This window comes from Gadus chalcogrammus, chromosome 2 (genome assembly GCF_026213295.1).
Source record: "Gadus chalcogrammus isolate NIFS_2021 chromosome 2, NIFS_Gcha_1.0, whole genome shotgun sequence".
In the NCBI taxonomy this organism is placed as follows: domain Eukaryota; kingdom Metazoa; phylum Chordata; class Actinopteri; order Gadiformes; family Gadidae; genus Gadus; species Gadus chalcogrammus.
Window position 1 is genome coordinate 15,770,489 of NC_079413.1, and position 13,726 is coordinate 15,784,214.

The 13,726-nt window shown below is 46.6% G+C and overlaps 1 long non-coding RNA gene across 2 annotated transcripts; it reads right to left on the reverse strand.

The window, feature by feature from the left end:
- Positions 1-2,884: 2,884 nt before the first annotated feature.
- Positions 2,885-4,195, reverse strand: LOC130375779 (uncharacterized). Of its 2 annotated transcripts, XR_008893913.1 has the most exons (4): positions 4,085-4,195; positions 3,743-3,953; positions 3,369-3,515; positions 2,885-3,196 (listed from the first exon to the last, which is right to left on the reverse strand). It is a non-coding gene; the product is annotated as an uncharacterized LOC130375779 (long non-coding RNA). The 2 variants fall into 2 exon arrangements; XR_008893912.1 differs by having other exon boundaries at positions 2,885-3,515.
- Positions 4,196-13,726: the final 9,531 nt, after the last annotated feature.

A 13,726-nucleotide genomic window follows, 5' to 3' on the forward strand; every position in this document is an offset into this window, starting at 1 on the left:
CTAGCAGTACAAAACAGCTCCAACTTCTGGATCCATAATTTCCAGTTTTCCGCAAGATGACCTTGTAGGCTCAAACTTGACGGTGGCTGTAACTGTTCCATTTTTTCTTTTCTCTTTTATCATTCCGTGATTTCTTCTGACACCATGTTGTAAATTGATGTGACTCGGACACATGCGCTGCTTAGAATCAAAACACGTCTTTTACCAGTACATGCCATTACGTCCTGACGTCATACAACCTGAACTACGGAAACACACACAATACATTACAAACGAGACGACCGAACGAACGAGAGAGACGAACCGGTTCGGTTCGTTCGTTCTAAAGACTCGTTCATTCGAACCGGTTCACGAACGAACGAGCCATCACTAGTGGCTATGTGGGGGCAGCTTATGTGCTTAAAATATCTAACAACACCAGAAACAGCACATTCTGAAGGGACTGAAACAGAGGGGAATAGCGGTAGGCAAGATTTCTTTTTCCTAAAAGCTACTTCCGGCAAACAGCTTCAAAAGCATGTTTTCTGGAACTCATACACTATGTTTACCTGTTGAACATCATAATATGTCACCTTTAAAGTGTAATTCTGGCGCGAATTGAACCCAGGGTCTTTGTTTTGGCATGAAAACCCATCAAATAAGCCCTCCGGATACCATTTTAATTGAAAATCAAGTATTATAGTTTGCCGGGCGCAATGTTTTGCGTCCATGTTAATGGCTTGGGGCATTGAGTTTCGCTTTTAAATCGGCATTTTTTAACCACTGATATTGTTAATAATAGCACCAAACCTCTGCAGTAGCATGACTAGGGTCCCTACACATAAAACGAAGCACAAACAACTTAGTTTGCAAACCTGGAGTTTATTTAACAAGCATTACCAGTAAGTCTGTGTTTACTGGTCCACAGAAGTCGATTGCCGAATGTCTTTTTTCTTTTCATCACTTTAGTGGTACAGAACTGTATTATTTAGCTCACACTGCCATCTATTGGCTTAGACATGCAACAACATAGTAAATAAGAAAATAAAGGTCGCAGAATCTCGGACAGGACAAAAGAAAAATCATGGATGACATAATACTACACAATACTACATTTACAACGGTGTTGTCTATAACTCACATAAAAAGTTTGTTATAAACAATTTATTTCTTCTTTAAGACCTAGAGACTAGCCAAAATGTGTTGTAATCCTTTCCTCTGGGATGAAATTATAAGTATAACCGAGGTTTAACTGTTAAAAAAAGGTATGTGCTTTTCTGACAATAAACCAGCAGACTGTTCAAAAAGAGAAGTATATAAAGGGGGGGGGGGGGGGGGATTTTTGAATATCGTAGATTTCCTGCATTCTGCTGCATTTTAGGGTGACCTGGTAGATATCCTAAATTTATTCTGGTGGGAGGTAAATCTATTTATCTATCAATCCGATAGATAAATAGATTTACCTCCCACCAGAATAAATTTAGGATATCCACCAGGTCACCCTAAAATGCAGCAGAATGCAGGAAATCTACGATATTCTAAAATCCCCCCCCCCCCCCCCCCCCCCTTTATATACTTCTCTTTATGGCTTCTTGGGGGCTGAGCCCCCCAAAAGTCAGAACCTAGAATCGCTCCTGGTAGACAGCATATTCAATACGGATTTCAATCAAACCGACATTTTATTTGATTTCGATGGGAGCACATACCTATATGAGCCAGAATACAGGGAGGAAGAGCTGCAGGAACAGGATGAAAGGAGTAGGAGAATGGGAGAACAACCAGCGGAGGAGGTCGAAGAAGACCTCTCTCGATGTGCGGGGATTTTTTGGTGTGCCTGTGGGTACTGTGAGCCCATGGGCACCGAAGCAGAATGTTTACACTGCCAGGAGTGTGTCCTTTTCGTCGCGCCCTGGACGCAATGACTATAGAAACACGCAGTGTGACTGCTATGGAGGATTTTCCATCCCTCGTCAACCGCGCCGTACTGGAAAAAAAAATCGGTGTCCCGAAAATAAATTGGTAGTGGCGACCGATTCCGGAGGGACCTGACGGACAGTTATCTAACAAGTAAGTTGTTTGATAACGTTATGGGTGGGTGATCTAGTTTTTCATTATAGCTTGTTTTATACTGGTAGAGCGGTACTACTGCTAGTGCTTACTTTTTGCATTTTTATCCAAGGATCTTATGATGGCATCTGCATTCTTATGTAAATACAGTGTCATGAACGGTAATGCGTGTTTGTAAGCTACGTAGACCAAGCCAATGTGATAGAGTTGCCTACATGACCACAGTGGCTTATTTCTGAGCCTTGCTTTTGTCTCCCTTCCCCTTTCCAACCCACCCCCAGTCAATGCAGAATAGTTGCCTATTGCATAGTCTTGGAGTGGGCCCTTAGGGGAGAGCGCCTCGGCCGCACGGAAAGGAGTGCTGCCCAGATGTGTGTTGAAAGCCATTCGGAAGAAGTATCCCTCCCTCACTGGAGAGTACCAAGGTTTCAAGGAGGCAGAAGACATTCACAGATTACTCTGACCATTTTGATAATGACAATTATGTGAGTTTCATGTGAATATTCATGTGAGACACTTTTATCACAGTCTAATGCTCATGCAGATATTTGTATAATACCTATCAATAAAAGTAATTTGTATTTCAAGAACTTGTTTATTGTGTAAATAAGGATTAGAAATCACAATCTCAGAGGTGCTGGAAAGGTAAATTAACGATTAGACTTCATCACCACACACTCAATCTCTTTGGTCTTGTTTAACGCCAATATTTTGGCGTTAAAAAAAAAAAAGACCACAGAGATTGAGTGTGCGGCAACCAAGTTTTTAAAATAACTAGTTTGTTCATCATCATACTAAATACAAAACGTTGCCGTTATCAAATAAGCAAGAACAGAGATTTAGTGTGTGGCAATTATGTTCCTTTTTTTTTTAAATAATTGTATTATTATATACAAAAATAATCTGTACATGTAAAACATGTAAATGTAAACAAATAATTGTTGTAAAGCTTCAAGGATCCTTGAAACGGGACGTAGACTTTGCAATGAGCTCAGACTTATCAGGCCTCGGCAACGGTGCAATGTTTGCAAGCAGTCTTTTTTGGCGAGGTGGAGGCCTTGCCGGAAATGCTGGGTTGTTGGCTCATAAATGGTCCTGGCAACCCAGCGACTGCTTGACTTCGAGTAGGCAAATGAGTACCTTGGTTGTCCTAACACACGCACAAGCTAAATATCATACTTCGTTGAGTATTTCTACACAGTACAATTATGGACTATATGGTGCTAGAATGTTGATGATAATCCACAAAGCTGACAACATTTATCTTTCAAGTATTAGAAAATGTATTTATGACAGATTTAAAGAAGCAGACTACTCTTTACCTTCTGCTGTTTTAGCCTGTGGCCTGCCAACATTTGCGTTATGATCCATGACTGCCAGTTGTGTGCGGGCCAGCATGGTGTCATAGCTGAAGTGGAGCCTTTTTGGTGCATACTTCAGCATCCCTGTGTGGTATACCTCAAGGGACCCTGTGTAGGTTCAATTTAACCCATCAAAATATATTATGTAAAATTACATAATAACATGTGTTCAGAAATAGTTCAGAAAGTTAGATTTAAAACAACTACTTCTAGAGCTACAGTGTCTGGTTATTCGAGAAGCACAGTAGAGTTTTGCTACATATAATCATGCATAGTTGTAAACTTACGAATAAAACATTTCTCCAAATCTCAAGTTAATTATTTTGAAGGCATACCAGTGTGCTTGAAAAGGGCCATCTGCTGCAAGTCACGCAGAAGATTCTTTCCCAGGACTACGTCTTTCACAGCCCGGAACGCTGGAGAATCAGACTTCATCCACCTCTTTTTTCGTTGTCCCTCCTCCGTAAATGGTGCATGATGACATGCATGTTCAACACCAGCCTCCTCCCATCTATGCACACCACAGATGTGGTGCAGCACACATTCCTGGAAGATGTAATGTAGTAATGAAGGTTTTGGGTTAGACCATTTGAACATTTAACCTATTGCTTTTGTGCAGTCTTTGGCACTATGGTGCCCCTGCCCAATGACAATACATACAGTAAGTTCCTTCTTACCTTTCCATCACCATGACTTGAGCTACAGGACCAGTACAGTTGATTGCAGATCGATTTTAGCCATGGCAGTAGATCTCTATTTTCTTTTCTTCTCTTTTTTGTTGCCTAGGGTGAGACGTTTTTTCTTTATGCCTAGAAAAAACAAAAAGGGTAGATTTTACCAACTGCAAAAATATTAAAATATATTGTGTGAAAATATGGGTTGTTGTAGATGTGTCACTTACCCTTACTGACATGCCGTGTCAAACTCATGACGGATGTGGCCATAGCTCTCCCTCATAATTTTCGGTATAGAGGGAGCTTGATCAGTGGTTATGACACCAACATCCATTGAAAGAAGATGGTCCAGGCCTCTTTGAAATCCAATTGCCTCCATGGCAACAGAGCTGGGGGCCTCTGACATATGGAATAACATTCTTATTTATCAGGCAACCAACTGGATACATCTTGTTTGTAATATATTTTTGTTCACAAACTTTTCATGCTGATATACCTGGACTAACTCAAAATGGAGAATTGTTTTAGTTGCATCATCCTGGAAGAAGTATGTGGAGAATTTGGCGCTGGAACGTGTACAATAAATACATACACATCATTTTAGCTGTACCTTATGGTGTTCAAAATTACACTCAAATTGCATTAATAATTATGCATACCTGGGCTATCACACCTGGCATCTCCTCCCAAGTCAACTTTCTGTCCGGAAGCACTTAGTTCTCTGACATGCTCTATGTTGTTATCTTGCTAAGCCTTGTATGCGTCGTTCACAGCTGGAATGAGGTATTTTGATTGGATGGCATGGTATTGTGATTTACTGGGGAGTTGTAGGTTGACAAGTTGTGCCCAGTCTTGTATATCGGTGAAGGTTGCTCCTGTAAACAAGATGGCAGCACAGGTCAGTATTTTGTTACGTCCCATCTGCCTCTGGCCTGGGCAAGATTCCCAATCGCCACTGTGTCCTTGCAGGCATGTCCAATACATTTTTATTTGGCTCCATGTTGTGTTGTGGTCTTCTCTTCGATGGCCGTTCCGCATTGGCGGCATGTTTTAAAAAGTTCCATCAGTTTAGCCTCATCCACCAACCATCTCCTGTCTGCCGAGCTATCCCCAGAGCCTTTACTGGATGTAGAACCTGAACCCGATCCTGGACTAAATGGGGAGGTGTCACTCAGTGGCTTGAAGCTATCGTCAGCTGGGTCGTCTACTCCCAATCCCAAAGCTTGTGCTCATTTCATGTAGATCATCATCTAGATCTTCCTTTGGGATTTACGATGTCACCCAATACCTTGCAATTAAAAATAAATAAATATGCAATTCACAATGTCAAGTCAGTTGGCTTGAAACATCAACGGCAACACTTGTGATGCAATGCTTACCTCTGGAATTTTCCTCGTTGGAGGCTGTGCCAGGTGTAGTGATATATGAATGTATGGGCCACCGTAGTGCCATACCTCTGACGTCATATCCATGTGTCCGGAAATAAAGCAGTTGTTTTATTAACGAAACCTACACGGTAGTCACGGTTAATGTCTCCGCACATGACATGGTGTCAGAAGTGGCCAATTGACAAACATTTTTAAGTGACAATGGCGAAATTGGGACCTCTAGAAAAGTTTGATTTCACCCGTCCGGCTGAGTGGCCAATGTGGCACCGACGTTTTGATCGCTATCGAGTGGCAACGAAACTAGACCGGGACAGTGGTGTAGTGCAGGTGAACACGCTTCTCTATGCTATGCCTCCACGCTCCTACTCTCAGCCTCTGACCCCGGTTCCCCGCTACCAGCCTCTGCCTCCGGTTCCCCGCTACCAGCCTCTGCCCCTGGTTCCCCGCTCTCAGCCTCTGCTCCCGGTTCCCCGCCACCAGCCTCTGCCCCCGGTTCCCCGCTACCAGCCTCTGCCCCCGGTTCCCCGCTACCAGCCTCTGCCCCCGGCCCCCCGCTATCAGCCTCTGCCCCCGGCCCCTAGCTACCAGTCTCTGTCCCCGGCCCCCAGCTACCAGCCTCTGTCCCCGGTTCCCCGCTACCAGCCTCTGCCCCCGGTCCCTAGCTACCAGCCTCGGCCCCCGGTTCCTAGCTACCAGCCTCTGCCCCCGGTCCCTAGCTACCAGCCTCCTCCCTTGCGGACAATCAGAGTGGGGGTGGTGAGTTTGGGGTACCACCCGGTTCCTCCTGGCACTCCAGCTCCCGCACCGACTCCGGTCCCTGAGCCCTGTCCGGTTCCTGAGCCCACTCCTCGCCTTCCAGAGGGGGACCGGCCTCTTCGCCTGCCTGAGGAGGTCCGCCCTCTGCTCCTGCCGGAGGTGGCCCGCCCTCCAGACCGTCCAGGGGAGGCACGCCCTCCGCTCCTGCCTGAGGGGGTCCGCCCCCTGCTCCTTCCAGAGGGGGACCGCCCTCTGCTCTTGCCGGAGGTGGCCCGCCCTCCAGACCGTCCAGGGGAGGCACGCCCTCTGCTCCTCTGGAAGGAGCAGGGGGCCTGCCCCCTGCTCCTTCTAGAGGGGGACCGGCCTCTGCTCCTGCCGGAGGGGGCCCGCCCTCCAGACCGTCCAGGGGAGGCACGCCCTCCGCTCCTGCCTGAGGGGGCCTGCCCCCTGCTCCTTCCAGAGGGGGACCGGCCTCTGCTCCCAGCCGGAGGGGGCCCGCCCTCCAGACCGTCCAGGGGAGGCACGCCCTCCGCTCCTGCCTGCGGGGGCCCTCCTCCACTCCTTCCCGAGGGGGGTTCCTCTTCAAGGCCTTCCAGAGGGGACCAGCCCTCTACCTCGCCTACCTCCAGAGGGGACCAGCCCTCTACCTTGCCTTCCAGAGGGGGTCCGCCCTCTACCTGGCCTTCCTACAGAGGGGACCCGCCCTCTACCTGGCCTTCCACCAGAGGGGACCCACCCTCGACCTGGCCTTCCACCAGAGGGGACCCACCCTTTACCTCTCCTTCCACTAGAGGGGATCCGCCCTCTACCTCTCCTTCCTCCAGAGGGGACCCGCCCTCCACCTCGCCTTCCTCCTGAGGGGACCCGCCCTCTACCTCGCCTTCGCCGGCCTCCTGAAGGTTTCCGCCTTCGCCACTGCTGGCCTTCAGAGGGGTCTCCTTGCGGTGCAGGCCTCCTGAGGGACTGAGCCCTCATCGTCCTTGCCGCCGGCCTCCTGAAGGGTTCCGCCTTCACTCTGCCTCTGCTTGCCCCCCAGGCCGTCCGCCTGAGGCTCCCTGCCATGCCCTGGGGCAGTTTTCTGGCCGCCCGCCTGACGTCCCTCCGCTCTGCCCCAGTCCATTTATTTTTTTTGGATTCCCCCCTCCTGGCGCCCCTCCACCCACCCGTTTTGGGTTTGACTTTCTTCGTTTTTTCGTGGGTCGCCTGGCAGTCGACCATTAAGGGGGGGGTACTGTCATGGTCTGTCGTTTTTTGGTGTGTTTCCCTGTGTTTCCCTCCTGTGTTGATTACTGTTCCCTCCCCTAATGTGTCTCAGCTGTTCCTCGTTGTGTTTGTTACTTAAGCCCTTGTCTTTCCTTTGTTCCTTGTGCTATCATTGTGGTTGTTCGTCCTGCGTGTTCCCTGTTCCCTGTTCCCACCTGAGTTCCTTGCCTTAGCCTTTAGGCGTGAATAAAGTGCCGTTCTCTCGAAACCGTCTGGGTCCTACCTGCCTGCCTGCACCCTCAACCCTAACAAAAATAGCCGCAAGCTGACAACGTTCATTACTCCTATTGGCAGGTTCTGTTTCTGTAGACTCCCATTCGGGATAACGTCAGCCACAGAAATTTTTCAAAGACAGATGTCCACTCTGCTTAAGGACCACGAGTCGTAGTGATGGACGACATTCTGGTGCATGGAGCCACGACCGAGGAGCATGACCGTAGTCTGAATGCAGTTTTGTGGACTGTCAAAAACAGTGTACTGAAATTGAACAGGGCCAAATGCCACTTTGGCAAGTCAGAAATTCAGTACTTTGGACACCTCATCAGTGCGGATGGCCTGAGGCCGGGCCCCAGCAAGGTGAAGGCAGTCACCCAAATGGCCAGTCCAACAAGTGTCGAGGAACTGCGTCAGGTCCTGGGCCTCATCAACTATGTTGGGAGATTTCTGCCTGATTTCTCCACCAAACTGCATCCGATCACTGATCTGCTGAAGAGGGAAAACTACTGGGTCTGGAGTGAGGCACAAGAAAGAGCGTTTGAGACTTTCAAAGCCATGCTTGTGTCAGCCCCTGCTCTGGTATACTACGAAGCTACCAGGAAGACTGTCGTCAGTGCAGACGCGAGCAGCTACGGCTTAGGGGTTGCGTTAATGCAGGAACATGGCGGCGAGTGGAAGCCAGTGGCAGTCTGTTCTCGTACACAGTCAGAGGCCGAGAAAAGGTACTCACAATTTGAAAAGGAGTGCCTGGCGTGTGTGTGGGCCTGCGAGAGGTTTGCACGCTACGTACAAGGTATGGACAGTTTTCACGTGCACACAGACCACAAACCTCTTGTGCCGCTTATCAATACCTACGACCTGGAGAAAGCTCCTCCTAGGTGTCAGAGGCTTCTCATGCGCCTTCTTCGTTTTAATGTGGTGGCCGAGCACATTCTAGGGAAACAGTTAGTCGTCGCGACACACTATCCAGACAGCCCTTGTCCGAGGTGAGTGATGGGGAGCTGGAGCACGAGGTACAGGCCTACGTGGAATCAGTCGTTGCCAATGCTCCAGTCTCATCACAAAGACTCAGATCATAGCATTAATCGGAAATGGGTGGCTGCCCAAGTCACGGATGCTACCATCTCTTCAGCCTTATTTTTCTGCTAGGGCTCATCTCTCCGAAACAGATGGGCTGGTGCTATATCAGGATAGGATCGTCATCCCTGTTGCGCTGAGATCTGCCATACTGAAGCAGATTCATGGAGGCCATCAGGGCTGGACAAGGTGCCGTGCGCGAGCCAGGATGTCAGTGTGGTGGCCACGCATCAGTGGTGAGATAACACAGAATGTCTCAGCATGCCGATTCTGCGTCGAAAACCGACCCACTCAGCGACGTGAGCCACTACTCACCACAGCCCTACCAGAGGGCCCATGGCAGCGCATTGCAGCAGACCTCTGCGAACTGGAAAAGAAGAGTTACCTCGTGGTGACGGACTATTACTCAAGGGACCTTGAAATAGCTCACCTCTCTTCAACGTCCACCATACAAGTCATCAACAGGCTCAAAGCCATGTTCGTGAGATGGGGGATACCATTTGAAATGGTGAGTGACAACGGCCCACAGTTCACATCTGGGGAGCTCAAAGACTTTAGTGAGAAGTATGGTTTTGCCCAGAGGTGTAGCCATGGTTTCAACATTGGGGGGGACAAATGCCTGGGGGCGGGGTCCGCCCCCCCCCCCGAGGCAAAGATTTTTTACAAAACATCAATGAATGTAATGTGGACATTTTTATTGCATAACCATCACATTTGCCAATGCTGAGTAAAACCCACCCAGGTGCATCTATCTCATGGACCTAAATAGAAGTCACCCCAAAACTTTTGTTACCCCTCAGAAAATATAGATTTTCTGATATTTTCATCCACTTGTTTAATAAGTACATAGATGAGTTTCACGAGAGAGCGCACTGAGCTAATCTCATGGTGAAACCATTAGCCGTATTGAATGATGCACTGTTAAAGAATTAGACATGCCAAGGACATAACCTAAATGTTTTCTGATTACGGTAGTTATGGATTAATCTATGAATACATACATTATACAATGTTTTGTAACCTTGAATGGGCTGTCACGGTTGAGGAATTTTCACCGCAGTGAAAACAGGGGGCGCAATATCGCGGTATGCGATATTATTGCACAATTTTTTAAAATGCAGTTTAAGCGAGATAATGCACATTTAAATTCAAAACACACCCGTAACCGGAGTTTTGTCAGCGAACTTTTCGGACACAACGGAGCTGAAGGTTTGTGTGGAACCAGTTGCCATGGAGAATACGTCACCACTTTGCCAACAGTAGGTTTGTTACTAAATTTATATTTATATTACTTTACTTTGTGTAGTGCCGAACAACTCCCCTTACCTGTTCTAAAATCAGCGCAAAGCACGGCCTCTTGGGGCTTATTGCTTAATTTAAAATAGGTTATTAAAAAATCTCGTTGGAAGCGCGATGTATGCGCAGGCGCTGTTTGGGCATAACAATATGGCGGCTGCCGTTTAATGTAGTTTTCATCACCACCACCGGATTATGTTTCATTTATTTCATTACAGCACGTCCCCTAAACGTTACAACATAATCGACACGAATGAGCACAGCATCGAGCAGTGGAAAAGTGGGTTTATTTAATATGAAGTTCGTATTTTTAATTGTTGAAATTAAATCAGCGGTGACGAGCTAGTTGTTTTGGTAGCGGCTAAATTAGCATGTCGCGATACTTTGTACAGGGGATCACGTCTGCGCCGAGCAGATGCGCAGAGGGTTGAAACAGCGCTTGTCCGGTCTGCTCACAAGAAGGTTTCTTTGGCCAGTTACTGTGATTAAACACGAGTTGTTTAATGTTCACAATGTATCGTTTTTCATGGGGAAAATGAGATGCGTCCCCGGGACGCATGGATAGTGAGTTTAGTGCGTCCTTTCAGATTTTAATGCGTCAGCGACGCAGGACGCCTACCTAGCAACATCACTGCGTAACTAAATGAATGAACGTTAATGAATGGGTATCATGGCAACACACGTTTCATTCTAGAATTCCACGGTCAGTTTCATGAACGCGCAACCCGCACCAGGTCATATGCGGTGATCGCGATGGCCCATTATCTACCGCGGTGTGCTCTAAATATCGCGATATTTCATTTTTGCGATTATTGCGACAGCCCTACTTGACTTTATAATTATTATATTGCTATATTAGCAACTGCAACGCTGCTGTGTAGAGTTGTGTGTCAACTGAAGGAGGCGAGAAAAAAAGAGATGAAGATGATGAAGACAGCGATTTTAGTATCGATAATGTTGCACATAAGTATCTAATCCGATATTTTTTTTTTTAATTTTGATCGATTAGTATCTGAGTATAATCTTTTTTGACAACCCCACACTATAAACATGTGTGTTAACAGGATTCTGCGTGAATGTCATGATTCGGTCTTAACCTTTCATATTTACTCCTCTCTTAGGCGACTCACCTATATGCCACCACTAGATTGACAAACTCTCCCTGTGCTTTCATCCTCCAAACTTTCTGTCTCTCCCGCTGGCTCACTAGCTCTACTCTGAACACAACAGAGGAAACATGGAAGGAATAATATCACAGATATCAGCAAACTATTTACCAGTAGACTACTGAAACACACTATAGACATCAGCGCCACTGCCAACAGGATTCTGCTCTAATGTCACAATTCGGTTTAAACCATTAATATTTACGCTTTTATCCAAAGTAACTTACAAATTGCATTGAACATAGGAAAAGCCAAGGCTCTATTAGTTTCCAGAACTCCTCTCTTAGGCTATACACCTCTATGTCACTACCAGATTGACACACACTGCTTTCATCCTTTCATCCACCAAAGTGGACATGCCACAGGGAAGAAATATTCAGATAACAAGTACTGTTCCTTTCTCAGATAGTCAACAAACCACTTTTGATCTGAATGACAATAATTCTATGGCTAGTTTTTTTGTAGTCTATTAACTCTACTGTACTGTATTAACTCTACTAAACTGATAGGTTAACACTTTTCTCACCCCTCTTTAGTTACTTTGCTTCTTTTCTGAGACGAGGCAAAACATTGCAGAATGTCTCTGCAACCCTCTTGCTTCCTCTTGCTCATGACGACTGTGAAATAACACAAGCAGCACTAACATCATGAGAGACAAGTTAAAACTTCACGCAGGCTTGTTGTTACAATGTACAACATTGATAGTTCCTAAAATGGAGTGCTGAGAATTGTTGCGCACTTCGTAGGCCTACAGTGCATGTGAAAGATTTACCCATGGTGACATACACAAGTGCGTGTGTGCGACACAGCCAATTTTGAGGCAGGCCTGGCTAACATGAGATTCTACTATCATCCTTACCTCCCTTCTCCTACTCCGAATCATTTGCTCTTCTCTTTCGCTCTCCAAACCTCCAAGCCTAGTTACCCTAAAGAGGATGGTGAATTCACTTAAACCAGCAGAGGTTGCTAATGCATATTTGTTACAGCTTGCCAACACCTTTACTGTTTCTGGCATTTGTTAATTTGTGAATCAGGCCTCTCTCTCTGTCTGTCTCTCTCGCTCTCTCTCTCACACTAAGCAGCACCAAATACAACCTTGACGATTTTTGTAGTGCTGTGTGTAGTGTAGCCACACGTTTGCCCCATTCTGAACTTGAACACGCTGTTAATTTCCTTTCCTAGCTCCTCTTGTTTATGTTGTTAGCTTAGCCATGTCAGGTCACGTTGTCAACATTGGATACATGGAGTACAGGGTATCTGCAGGTTTCAGCAAGTCAAATTTAAGACTTTTTAAGACCTTTTTAATACCACCTTCAATGAAATTTAAGACCTTAAACCCGCGATGGTGGGGGGGATCCCGCTGTATTACAACCCAAGCATAGCATGTGTGTCACTCAATGAGACTCATTCAAGTTTACTTTCTGTCTGTTTATTGAACATAAAGTGATACTCCAGGGCTCCAGACTAACTTTTTCCTTGGGTGCACTGGTGCGCCTAAATTTTTAAGTTGGGTGCACCAGCACGTATTTATGGTGCACCTAAGTTGTGAGTTGTTGAGAGGGTGGGGGGGGGCAGCTGCACCGGTTGCACCGTCGATATTTACGCCACTGGTTAATAATATTTTTACCATTAAATAAATGCCTTCAGTAAGACCTGGGGGGTATACCACGAACCTCGTTGAACATACCCAGGCTTTCTTGGGAAAACCTGGCTCGACAGAGCCGCAACTCAAAATCACAGTTAAATGGTACCACGACGCTCACTTTAGATTAAATTAGTTGAACCAGGTTTTCCGCTTTAGGTTCAATGCGCGTTCACATAAAAGGGGCGTTTCTCGCGTCATTTGACTCACCCTTATGCAAAATAAATCGCGCAAGAGCGGTGTATTTCATCCAAGTTGAGCAATGTATTATTATGAACTCCTACGAGGAATTCAAAGTTCAAATAACAGCCAAGGGGAACACGGTTGCCCATAATATGGCTAGGGTGGCGTGCTGGCAAAAATAGCCGACCGTGTTAATTCGTAAGGGAAAAGATTCTGCATATTGTCTAAAAAATATTATGCATCATCATCCCTTTTACCCCCATATATGTGGGGCCCCATGAATTGCGAGCCCAAGTACCGGGAATGCACTTGATCTCCGACCCAATATCGGACGTGCACGTCAAGTTGCTTGCTTTTAGTGGCGTGGTTCAACGTCTCAAACATCAAAACAAAATCAGCCTTGTTGACGCTGCAGATTAGCTCGTTTTGGATGAAAGGCGCTAGTCCGAAGCGAGTTATATACGCCGTTTTGTCCCTTCCAGCAGTAAAGGTGCTCGCGATTTGAGAGTCAGGGAACATCAAACCGAAGAGATCTCCTATCCCCTCATTCGAGTTGTAGGACTGGTGCTTGACCACTGTGTTTAGAATCCACAACACCTCCGCTTTCAGTGTTGGTGTCGCACCAAATGCTACCCTCAGGTCAGTGCTAGCAGCGCGG